Source organism: Tursiops truncatus, chromosome 15, assembly GCF_011762595.2.
Source record: "Tursiops truncatus isolate mTurTru1 chromosome 15, mTurTru1.mat.Y, whole genome shotgun sequence".
NCBI lineage: Eukaryota > Metazoa > Chordata > Mammalia > Artiodactyla > Delphinidae > Tursiops > Tursiops truncatus.
The window spans coordinates 77,038,004-77,053,487 of NC_047048.1; positions in this window are offsets into that span (position 1 = coordinate 77,038,004).

Genomic DNA, 15,484 nt, shown 5'->3' on the forward strand with positions numbered 1-15,484 from the left:
ATAGAGTTCCCTGTGCTATACAGTAGGTTCTTATTATTTATCTATCTTATATATAGTAGTGGGTATATGTCAGTCCCAATCTCCCAATTTAATCCTCCCCCCCTTCCCCCTTGGTAACCATAAGTTTCTTTTCTACATCTGTGACTCAGTTTTCCTTTTTGTAAATAGGGTCATGTGTGCCATTTTTTTAGATTCCACATATAAGCAATATCATATGATATTTGTCTTTCTTTGTCTGACTTACTTCACTCGGTATCACAAACTCTAAGTCTATCCATGTTACTGCAAATGGCATTATTTCATTCTTTCTTATGGCTGAGTAATATTCCATTGTATATATGTACCATTATTCTTTATCCATTCCTCCATGTATGGACATCTAGGTTGCTTCCATATCCTGGCTATTGTAAATAGTGCTTCAGTGAACATGGGGGTGCATGTATCCTTTTTAATTATGGTTTTCTCCAGATATGTGCCCAGGAGTGGGGTTGCTGGATCATATGGTAGCTCTATTTTTAGTTTTTTAAGGAATCTCCATACTGTTCTCCCTAGTCATAGCCATCATTAATATTACTCCTGTTTATAGAGAAAGAAACTGAGAGTAGAGGAGGTTAAGTGGTTTTTCCAATTGACAAAACTCCTAACTTGTGGAACTGGGACTTGTTAACTAGTCTAGGCTTTTTCTCTGAGAACCACAGTAATATTTTGAAGCTTGTCAAGAATCCACTCAGTAAAAGATCATCTAAGTTCAAGGCTGCATTATGACTTTCTTGGGCTATGGACACTTTGCTTTCATGGGTTCCTTTGACCATAGGAAAAAATAAATCCAGGTGAGATTCATTATGATACATGCATTACTACTATATTCACTTTTCCTTCCTATTTTAAAGGAAATTAAAATTAGAACATTTCCATGGATCTCTAAATATATCATGGACCCTAGGCACTGTACTCAGTGTGCCTAATGGTTAAATCAACCCTAAGTTAGAAAAAAACTGCTTCATACGGAGACAAACAATAAAAATAATGGATCCTACTATCCCGATGTTTGGTCTTGCAATTCAGAGAGTGTTCTAGTGAGGTCTTTAAGCTGCCCCCACAGAGCTGTACAAAATATGCTATAGTTGGCTTCTGAACCAAGTTAGATAAAACTGGGACATTGGCCAAATCCTATTCCTTCACTGTCTATGAGTGATGGATGGGATTATACAAATTGAAAAGATCATGATAAAGAAGTTAATATTTTAAAATGTAAAATACAACAGTTCTTCCATGTGAGATAATAAAATCTAAGATTTTTTTTTAATTAAAAAATTATTTATTTATTTTTTGGCTACGTTGGTTTTTGTTGCAGTGTGCAGGCTTCTCACTGAGGTGGCTGCTCTTGCTGCGGAGCACGGGCTCTAGGTACGCGGGCTTCAGTAGTTGTGGCACGTGGGCTCAGGAGTTGTGGCTCACGGGCTCTAGAGCACAGGCTCAGTAGTTGTGGCACACGGGCTTAGTTGCTCCACGGCACGTGGGATCACATGGCTTGAACCCGTATCCTCTGCATTGGCAGGCAGATTATTATTTTTTTTTCAATTTTTTATTTTTATTTTATTTATTTTTTTCTACAGCAGGTTCTTATTCGTTATCCATTTTATATATATGAGTGTATATATGTCAATCGCAATCTCCCAATTCATCACACCACCACCCCACCTGCCACTTTCCCCCTTTGGTGTCCATATGTTTGTTCTCTACATCTGTGTCTCTATTTCTGCCCTGCAAACCAGTTCATCTGTACCACTTTTCTAGATTCCACATATATGCATTAATATACGATATTTGTTTTTCTCTTTCTGACTTACTTCAATGTGTATGACAGTCTCTAGATCCATCCACATCTCTACAAATGACCCAATTTCGTCCCTTTTTATGGCTGAGTAATATTCCATTGTATGTTTGTAACACATCTTCTTTATCCATTCGTCTGTCAGTGGGCGTTTAGGTTGCTTCCATGACCTGGCTATTGTAAATAGGCCTGCAATGAACATTGGGGTGCATGTGTCTTTTTGAATTACGGTTTTCTCTGGATATATGCCCAGTAGTGGGATTGCTGGGTCATATGGTAATTCTGTTTTTAGTTTTTTAAGGAACCTCCATACTGTTCTCCATAGTGGCTGTATCAATTTATATTCCCACCAACAGTGCAAGTGGGTTCCCTTTTCTCCACACCCTCTCCAGCATTTGTTTGTAGATTTTCTGATGGTGCCCATTCTAACTGGTGTGAGGTGATACCTTATTGTAGTGAGCCACAGCCCCCCCACCCGCCTCTGCAGGAGACCCTCCATCACTAGCAGGTAGGTCTGGTTCAGTCTCCTATGGGGTCACTTCTCCTTCCCCTGGATCCCAATGTGCACATTACTTTGTGTGCCCTCCAAGAGTGGAGTCTCAGTTTCCTCCAGTCCTGTTGAAGTCCTGCAATCATATCTGGCTAGCCTTCAAAGTCTGATTCTCTAGGAATTCCTCCTCCCATTGCTGGACCCCCAGATTGGGAAGCCTGACATGGGACTCAGAACCTTTACTCTAGTGGATGGGCTTCTGTGGTGTAAGTGTTCTCCAGTTTGAGAGTCATCCACCCAGCAGTTGCGGGATTTGGTTTTATTGTGATTGTGCCCCTCCTACTGTCTCATTGTGGCTTTTCCTTTGTCTTTGGATGTGGGGTTTCTTTTTTGGTGAGTTCCAGTGTCTTCCTGTTGATGATTGTTCAGCAGTTAGTTGTGATTCCAGTGCTCTCACAAGAGAGAGTGAGCACACGTCCTTCTACTCTGCTGTCTTGAACCTATTTCACATTTTTTTTTAATGGTCTGTTTATTTTCTTATTATTGAGATATTTTTTATATATTCTTGATACAAGTGTTTTGCAAGATATATATTTTGCAAGTATTTTTCTATGATACTTTATTTCTTTTACTTTCTTGGAGTTTAATTTTCTCTTCTTTTACTAGCTTCTTAAGGTGAAAGTTTAGATCATTGATTTTAGACCTTTAGGTTTTTGATGTCATCATGTATGACCGTAAGTTTCCTTCTAATCTCTGCTTTAGCAACATTCTACAAATTTTAATATGTTGAGATTTCAAAGTTAATTTTGTTATGGACAATTTTTTGTGTGAGTTCAGTTTTTTTAAATGTATGGAGACTTTAAAAAAATAGGCTTTATTTTTTTAGAGCAGTTTTAGGTTTACAGAAAAATTAAGATAGTACAGAGAGTTCTCATATACCGTACACCAGTCTCCCCTATTATTAACATTGTACATTAGAATGGCATAATCATTACACTTAATGAGCAAATATTCATACATTATTTTAAACCAAAATGCATATTCTTTTCACCTCCCTTAGTTTTTAATCAATTTTTCTTTTTCTGTTCCAGGATTCCATCTAAGATATCACATTACATTTAGTCATCATGTCTCCTAGGCTCCTCCTCTTGATTGTGTTAGTTTCTTGGACTTTTAAAATTTTTATTGGCCTTGAAAATTTTGAGGGGTATTGGTGAAGCATTTTGTAGGATGTTCCTTTATTGGAATTTGTCATGTGTTTTCCTCATGATAAGACTGGAATTATGGGTTATTGGGAGAAAGAGGACAGTGATAAAGTGCAATTTTCACATGCTATCAAGAGTATGTAATGTGCACATGGTTTATGACTTGATATTGACCTTGATTACCTGGCTGAGGTAGTGTTTGTCTTCATTAAAAAGTTACTCTTTTCCCCCATTCCATACTGTACTCTTCGGAAGTAAGTCATTATATACAGCCCACATGTAAGGAATGGGAGCTGATTTTGCTGGATATAGAATTCTTGGTTAACCGATTTTTTTTCCCTTTTAACATTTCAGATATACCATTCCAGTATCTTCTGACTTCCATTATTTCTGCTGGGAAATTAGTAGTCAGTCTCATCTTTGTCCTTTTTGTAACATGTTTTTCTTTTGCTGCTTTCAAGAGTTTTTTGTGGGTTTTGGTGAGCTGTTTTTGTTAAGTAGGAAAATTGTTTAATTTCTTCCAGAATTTTGAGTTCTCGTCCACTAGGTAAGGAGTGATGATGATGAGAGTGAAAATGGCATAGACTCTAAGTCACATCTAGAAGTATCACTAAGACATAACATTCACTAAATGACGTTACATTCACTAAATGGCATTGTGGTTTAATTTGGTCACTTATTGAGGTAGTTGAGTTATTTAAACATCTAGCAGAAAAACAGATGAAATTGCTACTGGCAGTTCTGGGTTCCTATACCTCCAGGATCCATCCTTTCTTCCTCCACTTCCTGAGTAATTCTGTTAGTATTTTTCAGAAGCTTGTTTGAAGTTTTATTTCAGTGTCTGCTTTTTGGGCTCTTCTTACAAGCTGTTATAACCTTGACATCTCTAGAAGGCATCACCATCAGGTAAAAACTATTCTGTGGGGAAAAAGTCTTTCTTATTTTGATGAAACAGTTCTGAGAATAACCTGGTTGCTAATTCAAACCCATTGTTGTGATTTTCTTGTTGTATACTACACTGTTGTCTGTAGATCCCTTCATCCCTAAAGACATCATGAACAGCATTTTGTTTTGATGGAAATAGAATTGGATTGCAAGAGAATTCTGTTAGTATTCAATCTCTGATGTCAGTTAAGGTATAAAAAAATTCATATTGATTGAGCACTTGTCATCTGTCAGGTGTCATGGTAGACACTTTACGTTTTGTTTTTCTTTTTTTTTTTTTTTTTTTGCGGTACGTGGGCCTCTCACTGCTGCGGCCTCTCCCGTTGCGGAGCACAGGCTCCGGACGCGCAGGTTCAGCGGCCATGGCTCACGGGCCCCGCCGCTCCACGGCATGTGGGATCTTCCCAGACCGGGGCACGAACTTGTGTCCCCTGCATCGGCAGGCGGACTCTCAACCACTGCGCCACCAGGGAAGCCCTTGTTTCTTTTTTAATCCTTATAACAACCCTGTAAGATATGTATTAATATGCCCATTTTACCCTTGATACTATTCTCAAAGAACTTAATTCCCCCCCCCTTTTTTTCCCTATGCATCTGATTCTAGCCTCTTAATTAAGGGTATGTCTGGCAATGCAGAGAGTTACCTTATGATTGGAACCCTAAGTGTCAATTATTCCTCTGACCACAGTTTTGATCAGTATGACCACATGACCTAATTTGAGCACATGAGAATTAGACCCAGGGCTTTTGTCCTAATTATTGGAGGAAGAGAAATTTTATTTTCCTGCTGGATTTGAACATGGGAGAATACAGCCCTGTGGCTGCTGGCAGTCATCTTGCTGCCACACAAATCCCACCTGAATAAGGAAACCTGACTGAGAGCACAGGGAAGTGGGAAGTGTAAGGTCTGGGTGAAATTGTTTACCTCTTGGATTACCCATACCTGAAGCCAGGTATATCTCTACTTTTTAGTTACATGAGCCAAAAAATTATTCTTTTGCTTAAGTCAGTATGAGTAGATTTTCTGCCTCTTGCAAATGAAATAACCCTGACTGATATAACCTTTTTTCTCTTTCCTTCATTGAGCAAATCTGTGCAAAGCCTTCTTTAGAAAGGGAATTAGACTGAGATAAAAGCAATACTCTTTGATGTTTTGATCCTGCAGTTTGGGGACTAAGTGTCCTTGGACTAGTCCTGTCTTTTTTCTAGGCTTTGATTTTCTCTTTTAAGTAATAAATTTATTTCTCTATGCATGGATTAAACTATATTTCTAATGGTCCCTCTTGGTCTAAAATTATTTGGTTCTAGGAAGTCCTTATTTCAAACTAAAATGTTAGTGACTCTAAGATTTAATAGAAGTTACGATCTTAAGTTTTGAAATCAAACACATGTACATTTGAAACCTGGTTCTGCCACTTACTAGTTACATAAACAAAAGTAAGTTTCCTGACCTGTTTTAATATTCCTCATTATAAAGGGGGTATCATTCATGGGGTGGTTGCAAGGATTAAATTAAATAATGTATATGTAATCACATAGTGTAAGAACTCAATAAATGATTATTATTATTTATTACTCCTTCCAAATGACATCCTTATCTTAAAATAGCATTTCCCAAGATGTGTTTGGTGGAAAACAGTCCTGCAAATGCTCTCACAAAAGGATTTTGTAGTCAAATATGTTTAGGAAATGCTTATGCTCTGCCTTCCTCTGTTTTCAAGGCACATCAACACATTAAAAGCTCTAGAAAGTTCTTCAATAAATAAATCTGCTTAAATTTGTTGATCCAGCATCCCAAACATATTTGACTGTACACTTTTTTCTTTCACAGGTGTATACCTATTATCATGTATTAACAAGAAAAGAGTTGAAACCTTTCAGGTGTGATTTCAGGCATCTATCAATGGGTAGAAGCAGTGGAAAGGAGAATTTGGGGGGATTCCAGGCATTCCCGAATGTGAGTTCTTTTTAACTCCTTACTGGAAAATAAGGCTTTATCCAAAAACTTTAGCCTGCTTCAGAAGTTGATAAACTTCTGTGAGCCTGCCACCTGTTTTTTATAAATAAAGCTTTATTAGAACATAATCATGTTCATCCATTTATGCATTATCTATAGCTGCTTCAGTATTACAAGGGCAGAGTTGAGTAGTTGTGACAGAGACTGAATGGCCTGCAGAGTCTAAAATGTTTACTATCTGGCCCTTAAAAACCATTTATGTTAGCTCTGGCTTGATGGCAAGATTACATCTGTAAGAACTCTGATTAGGTTTTTAATCCATTTTAGTAAATTCTTGTTGTTTCTAGTTCATAAGGTGAGATGCTATGTCTTTATATAAATAATCCTAACTATAGAAAAGATACCGGAAGAACCCAGCAACTCTTTTACTCAAAGGGAACAGAAGAAGAGGGAAACTGTCTGAAAAGACAGGAATTTATAGCTTGCAGGAACTTTATTTCCCTTCAGCTGTGGGGGCCTTAACTCTGAACACAGAGTAGTTCTCTGAGGAATTGCACAGTTGCACAATTTTCTTATGAAATTGTCCAATGTTATCTTCATGTAGCACTAAGTTGTATTTTAGAATAATGATATCATTTGAGATATTGCTATATCTTTTGTTATGTTTGGTAAGTTGCACAGTAATTGTTGTTGAATTACTTTTGGAGTAGCAGTGCCACTGAGGGGGAGAATCAAGAAGTTTCTTTACTGAAATGGTTAAGAAGAGCCTACTTTAGGTCCTGTGGGTTTGGATTCATGGCTGGTACCACATCAGTAGCTATCAGGGAAATGAATGGACTTCTGAGAAGAGGCACCCAACTTCCGAATTTGTATCATATCATAAGCAGCTTGTATAAATATCTGACTAAGATTTCTCTTTTCCAATTTTTAGAGGATGGAAAGAAACTGTGCCTTATCATATAAACTAGGAATGCTTGGTCTCATAGGAGATTTACTTTATGGTTGCAGAAATTAATTTTGAGCTCTGAGTTTTAAGAATCTCTGTCTATCCACTCATTCAACAATTCACTTGGAACTGATTCCATACCATATGTTGAGTATGTAGAGGGGTGAGCAGATTAGATAACATCCTTGCCCTCAAGGAGATCAAAAGTTTAATGGGAGATACATACAACAAAAAAGTACTGAGATAACTGTATAACTGTCAGCTGTGATGTATGCTCTGCAGTGGTAGGTAACAAGAGGGATCATTAGCTAGATAGGGTGGTCCAGGATATCATATCTGAGCACTTCTCCTGAACGCTGAAAGATGTCATGGAACCAGGACTACCTGGAGAACAGAAAGACATTCCAGGTAGTGGGAGCAGCATGAGGAGAAGACTTTATTAAATATGGTGGTTACGTTTTAGAAAAAAGATGTCAGATCCTAGATATTGAAATTGGTATATTCTTTTTTTTAAATTAATTAATTTATTTTTGGCTGCATTGGGTCTTCGTTGCTGCGCGTGGGCTTTCTGTAGTTGTAGTGAGGGGGCTACTCTTCATTGTGGTGCACGGGCTTCTCGTTGCGGTGGCTTCTCTTGTGCAGCACAGGCTCTAGGTGTGCGGGCTTCAGTAGTTGTGGCACACGGGCTCAGTAGTTGTGGCATGCAGGCTATAGAGCACAGGCTCAGTAGTTGTGGTTCACGAGCTTAGTTGCTCCACGGCATGTGGGATCTTCCTGGACCAGGGCTTGAACCCGTGTCCCTTGCATTGGCAGGCGGATTCTTAACCACTGCACCACCAGGGAAGCCCTCTTGGTATATTCTTGAATTAGTTTATTTTCAAGTAACTTCACTGTTCTTGGCCTCAACCTTACCATCTCTTATATAGCAATAGTAGCTTCAACATGAGTGCTTTATAGAAAACCATGGGAGACCTTGCTAATAGTTTGTTCAGAATTAATGGGAAAAAAATAGCTTCTATGTTAATGTCGTCTCATTTGTTAAAATCTCAGATAACGATGCCAGGCTGAATCTCAGTGGTCACTCAAGCATCCTCATATTTGTATAGGGGTAGAGTGTGACAGAATATGAATTAGAATTCCATTCCATGTTTTTTGTAATTTGAGTCAAATACACCAAATCTGAGATGATATTACTTCTAAATTGCTGACTGGAAGAAAAATTCCCAGTGCTATTTATGTAATTTATTGTGAGTTAAAAAATGAAAAGAAAGTAAAATAAAATAAAATTCTTTATTAAGCAATTTGCCCCAAACTATACTAAGTAAGTCTCTATGGATAAAAATACTCATAAATAGTCATGTTTTATCAAAGTCAAATACAGGGCAAACACTCTTGTTCATGGACTAATAAACCTGAGTTATTAAATAAAATCTGTGTTGTACTCTTTAACTTAAGATTCCATCCATTAATAAAAGTTAAATAAAAATGTAAAGATGGAATATTGTTTAAAGAAGAAATAATCACCAGTACTTCCAGTTGAATCCAGCTCAGTGAAATGCAAATTTTATAAATTCCAATCCATCAAATAGAAATTTTACTATAAAAGGTTTTCATGGAAATAATAGCTGTCAACTATCAATTAATGCACACGGTCCCATTTTCCTTAAGTACGGTATTGAACTTTAATGAAAGGTTACTTATTCTATCAAATTGCTTTATACTTCATAAGACTAAACTTAACCAAAAATTAACATCGGTATTCCATGAAGAGAGCATGCAAACAAAATTCACCTAAATGACAGGGGAGCCTAAATGTTTTTGTTGCACACCGAGAAATATGCTTCCAACACACATTTTAAAAATGCAAAGAATTCATTTTTTAAACCAATGCTAACAGAAAATTTAACCCGTTCTCAACTGCGTGTCTCTTCTGGATTTTTTTGCCTCCTTACTTTGAGCCACATAAGACACAGGAGCATTGTTTTTGTGTATGTCAATAGGGGGGAAAAAAACCCAAAACTCAGCTGCGGCCAGTGTGGGATGTGCTAGCAAGGCAAGGGATTTGAACCCAATATACTTGGGTTCAAATTCTAGCTCTGTCATTCACAAGCTGTGTAATCCTGATCTAGCTGTTCAGTCCTGAACTTAAAATTCTTCATCTGTAAAGTGAGAACAGTAGACGTTTCTTTGAAGATTGCGCTGAATATTAAGGAGAAAAGTGTACAGACAGTTTGGAACGCAGCAAGTGTCTAATAAATGGTAGCTGTACTTACTATTTCAGAACTGGCACAAGGTTAGGTAAGGGTGTCAATATCCTAATGTAGAAAGTCACTGCCCTCCCAAGTTAGAGGTGCCCCTAGGTAGGAAGGTCTTAATGGATTTTTGCAGTTTTGCAAAACAACACATTCAGATCTCCAGAAGTGACAACATACTTGTGATATAATGAAGAGTGACTGATAATAATGCTAATGACCCAGGCATGGCTCTATGGCCTTTGAAAACTGCCTAAACACCTGATGAAAATTTCTCTTAGAAAAACTGTGTGCAAAGACCTGTATGCAGAAAATTGTAAGACACTGATGAAAGAAATTAAAGATGATACAAATAGATGGAGAGATATACCACGTTCTTGGATTGGAAGAATCAACATTGTGAAAATGACTCTACTACCCAAAGCAATTTACAGATTCAGTGCAATCCCTATCAAACTACCACTGGCATTTTTCACAGAACTAGAACAAAAAAATTCACAATTTGTATGGAAACACAAAAGACCCCGAATAACCAAAGCAATCTTGAGAATGAAAAACGGAGCTGGAGGAATCAGACTCCCTGACTTCAGACTATAATACAAAGCTACAGTAATCAAGACAGTATGGTACTGGCACTAAAACAAAAAGATAGATCAATGCAACAGGATAGAAAGCCCAGAGATAAACCCACGCACATATAGTCACCTTATCTTTGATAAAGGAGGCAGGAATGTACAGTGGAGAAAAGACAGCCTCTTCAATAAGTGGTGCTGGGAAAACTGGACAGGTACATGTAAAAGTATGAGGTTAGAACACTCCCTAACACCATACACAAAAGTAAGCTCAAAATGGATTAAAGACCTAAATGTAAGGCCAGAAACTATCAAACTCCTAGAGGAAAACATAGGCAGAACACTCTATGACATAAATCACAGCAAGATCCTTTTTGACCCACCTCCTAGAGAAATGGAAATAAAAACAGAAATAAACAAATGGGACCTAATGAAACTTCAAAGCTTTTGCACAGCAAAGGAAACCATAAACAAGACCAAAAGACAACCCTCAGAATGGGAGAAAATATTTGCAAATGAAGCAACTGACAAAGGATTAATCTCCAAAATTTACAAGCAGCTCATGCAGCTCAATAAGCTCAAAAAACAAACAGCCCAATCCAAAAATGGGCAGAAGACCTAAATAGACATTTCTCCAAAGAAGATATACAGATTGCCAACAAACACATGAAAGAATGCTCAACATCATTAATCATTAGAGAAATGCAAATCAAAACTACAATGAGATATCATCTCACACTGGTCAGAATGGCCATCATCAAAAAATCTAGAAACAATAAATGCTGAAGAGGGTGTGGAGAAAAGGAAACCCTCTTGCACTGCTGGTGGGAATGTGAATTGGTACAGCCACTGTGGAGAACAGTATGGAGGTTCCTTAAAAAACTACAAATAGAACTACCATATGACCCAGCAATCCCACTACTGGGCATATACCCTGAGAAAACGATAATTCAAAAAGAGTCAGGTACCAAAATGTTCATTGCAGCTCTATTTACAGTAGCCAGGACATGGAAGCAACCTAAGTGTCCATCATCGGATGAATGGATAAAGAAGATGTGGCACATATATACAATGGAATATTACTCAGCCATAAAAAGAAATGAAATTGAGTTATTTGTAGTGAGGTGGATGGATTTAGAGTCTGTCATACAGAGTGAAGTAAGTCAGAAAGAGAAAGACAAATACCGTATGCTAACACATATATATGGAATCCAAGAAAAAAAAAGCATGTTATGAAGAACCTAGGGGTAAGACGGGAATAAAGACACAGACCTACTAGAGAATGGACTTGAGGATATGGGGAGGGGGAAGGGTAAGCTGGTACAAAGTGAGAGAGTGGCATGGACATATATACACTACCAAACGTAAAATAGATAGCTAGTGGGAAGCAGCCGCATAGCACAGGGAGATCAGTTCGGTGCTTTGTGACCACCTACAGGGGTGGGAATAGGGAGGGTGGGAGGGAGATGCAAGAGGGAGGAGATATGTGGATATATGTATACGTATAGGTGATTCACTTTGTTATAAAGCAGAAACTGACATACCATTGTAAAGCAATTATACTGTAATAAAGATGTTTAAAAAAACCCCAAAAAACCATGTGCATATCAGTATGGAATGGCACTGAGTGATGCTAACTAAATAAACAATAAAGTAGAATCAGGAGATGTGGTTTCTTTTCCCAGCTCTAATGTTAACTGAATGCATGTCCTTGGACAGTTCTCCCTTCTAGACATCAGTTTCCCCTCCTGTTAGGTAAGCAATGGGCAGGTGTGCGTGGAAAAGTATAAATAACAAGGAGAGGTGGGGCTCTGGCTAAACGGCAAGCGTGTGTGTCCCACGCAGGGACAGCCTCCTCTCAGCTCCAGCTGACTGTTGCCTTGTGAGAACCTGGACCCAGTATTGCTAGATCTGCAAGAAAAGTCAGAAATTCAGACTTGGCAAATAATTAAAAATGATTATTTAAAAACCCTGTGCTGGTCAAGGAAAACACATTTACAGGAGGATTTCATGCTTTTGGGCTGCCCATTTATAACTCTAGGGTGGATGTTTTCTGAAAGCTCTGTCCAGGTCTGCAGATTTCTAATTTTAAGAAAGTTTCCTTTTTGTTGGGTTCTCTACACTATAATCCTGAAAAAATGACTTACAAAACCCAAATAGATTTTGGCATGAACTAAGCTTAAATTGACTGCCTTCTATCACGAATTAATATTAACCAGAGCTTGTCAGATACTAAATATTTGTTTTAGGAATACACACAGCCTCGGCTTTCATCTGGGTTAAGTTCTAATCTTTGGCCTGTCAGTTCCAGGATATAGCACTGGATAAATCATGCTCTCTTGAACAGATAGATGCCAGGGTGGTTGTATACAAATGGAACAATGTGTCAATGAACACCCGAGTTTGGGTTACATCTACTATAAACATCGACATTCTTTTGCAATGAGCCCATTTGCTGCTTAAGCACTTAAACCTTTGGAAGGTTTGATGCTTCTGTGCTCAATCAGGTTCTAATGATTTCAGATGTTTGCAATTAATGAACCATTAGATTAATTAGTGGAGTACCATTAGAAGGGTTTCAGAATTGGGTCAGAACCACAGACAAACTATTACCTGGCAGTCACCAGAGGCAAAATGGTGAGAAGTTGAACTAATGATTTTATTCACTACTCCTATCCCTCCCTGCATATACACTTTTCTTCTTGGTAAAAGATTAGCCCTGACCGGTGTCTAAGTTCGGCAAAACAGAAAGGGAGGAGAGGGTTGAAAAAAAAAGAAAGAAAAATGATCGTTTCATATACCTCCAGTTAAGAGTTGATCTTCTGAAGACTGAGATTTTCAGTGGTACCAAATTGACACCATTTCTCAGTGTTTGTCTGAATCTCTCGCTCTCTCTGGGCTTTTTTCCTAAGCTCCTATGTTTTATTAATTATGTAACACATCGGCCATCTTAGAAAAATGATTAATGGGACTTCAGAAACATGGAAATAAATAAGCCAAGCTTCAATATATGATTATGTAAGCTTGATATAAACCCCAGGGTAGCCATCTTTTAAGAAGTGTGCCTAAGGAGTTGAACACAGCCTGTCGCTACAGTACTTAAAGCCTGGCAGCACCATGAGTTATCACCTGGTGGTGGATGGCGCTTTAGATGAATTTGTAATTTAAAAAGTTAAATTAACCCTGAAATATATTATTTGTCTGTTTCCCACTCAGGAAAGAGATCTTCACATAAACAGATTCTTACTGGCTGGTGTGAAGAGTCATTCCAAGGTAAGCTAAGCTCAGATACGTGCTAAATTGATGGTGGCTGTTATTTTTTTATAGCAAAGAAAGTCAGTTTTTGGAAAAGGACACCACCACTGCAAAAACGTATTTTCAAAGAAAATGCTGTTGCTTTCTTCATAGTTTGTGTGGTTACCTGATACTTTGTCATGCGTTTATTTGCCTATTTGTTCATTTTGGGTCTCCCCACTAGAATATAAACTCCATGAGGTCAGGGTGTTGGTTATTTAGTTCAGGGCTCTATCTCACTGACTATAAGAATTCTGATTCACAGCAGATACTCAATAAATATTTGTTGAGTGAATGCTGAAATAAGTATTTGTTGTCAAGAGAAAATGACTTTGGAATTTGTGTGGTCCTGGAAGAATATTGATTGGCCCAGGCAGTGATATTACTGCTTTGTGGGCAGGCTCATTTATTCGTTTATTGAAACAATCTTTATTGAGGACCTACTATATCCTAGACCCTGTTCTAAACACTGCAGATATGGCAGTTCACAGTGCACAGTTCCTCCTCCTTATGGACCTTACCTTCTCATGGGGAAAACAGAAATCAAACATGTAATTACACAAGGGGTATATTTCATGAAAAGTTGGGTAATAATTTTGAAGAAAAAAATACAGGAGCCATGAGAACATGTTGAAATGGAAGCCTAGTCTAGCTTGGAAAGAAAATCTACCCTAGGGAAGTAATATTTAACCTGAGACTTTAAGGATAAATAGGACTTGGAGAGTGTTCGGAGCAGAGGGAAAGCATGAGTAAAGGTCCTGAGGTGGGAGCAGCTTCACTTTTGAAATGTAGCAAGCAAATCAGTGTGGCTGTAGTAGAGAGAGAAAGGAGGAGAGGGCAGAGCATGGAAAGAAAGCAAGCTTGTGTGAAATGACTGTGCCTGTGAAAGCCATACTGAAGGATTCTGCCTTTGTCCTGAAAGCAGTGTCATTGAAGTGTTCCAAGTAAGGTAGTAAAGTGATCAAATTTTAATTTCAAAAAAGTTATTCAAGTAAATTAGAAATAAAATTATTTTTAAATGGTAAGAAGAATCCATTTTTAGTTTTCCTTGGGTTCTCTTACAAGAGGGAAATAACTGATACTTTTAAAGTAAAGTAATAAAGAGCTAATGGTTGGGGGCAAAAAGACCTTATCTCCAATTATCCATGTATTAATTCAGTTCTACTCCAGAAACATCTTCATCTGAGCCTACTTCTGAAAGTGAGACAAACTTCAGAGATTTAATGAGATTTATTGGTTTTGTTCTGAATTAAATAAGGAATTGCTAAGGTGGTAGGTGTTCAAAATGTTTTCCCCCTTTGCTAAACTTGCATAGATACTGTTAATTCATGAAATTATCTGATCAATTGTTCTTTAATTTGTACAACAAATATATTAGAAGAACCTCGTATATGTCATGCCTTAGTTGCCAGGGCTAGAAATGAACGTAAAAATATTCTCTGTGAGCCATGTAAATGGTGTTCAACAAGTGTTTGACAAATGGCTGAATGATAAATAGGGTGCTTCCAATCAGGAATGGAAACAGATAATCCAATGTGGCCCTTGTTATAAGATATATAAGAAAAAGAAAGTGCTCTGGGAGAAACCAATCTTACATGAGCATAAAAAGAATAGGAGGATATCAGGGAAGGCGCCAGTGAGCAGATAACATTTAATTTGGCTTTGGAAAAATCAATAGGAGTTCCTAAGCAAAGAACATAGCAAAAACAATAGCCAACAGGCAGAATTGCCTAAATCTTAGTCATTTTGTGGTTTAACCTCTCATATACCACATTCTTAATTTTTGCCATGACCTTTTCCTTTCTATACTCTTGTTTATTTTAAAATTTTTATTTTTTCTAGCCATTATCTATTTTTATCACAATCACAGATTAAGGTTGGAATATGAGTGGTGGGAAAGTACCTTTACCTCCTTGGTTAAATATATTCCTAGGTATTCTTTTTGATTCAATGGTAAAAGGGATTGTTTTCTTGATTTCTCTTTCTGAT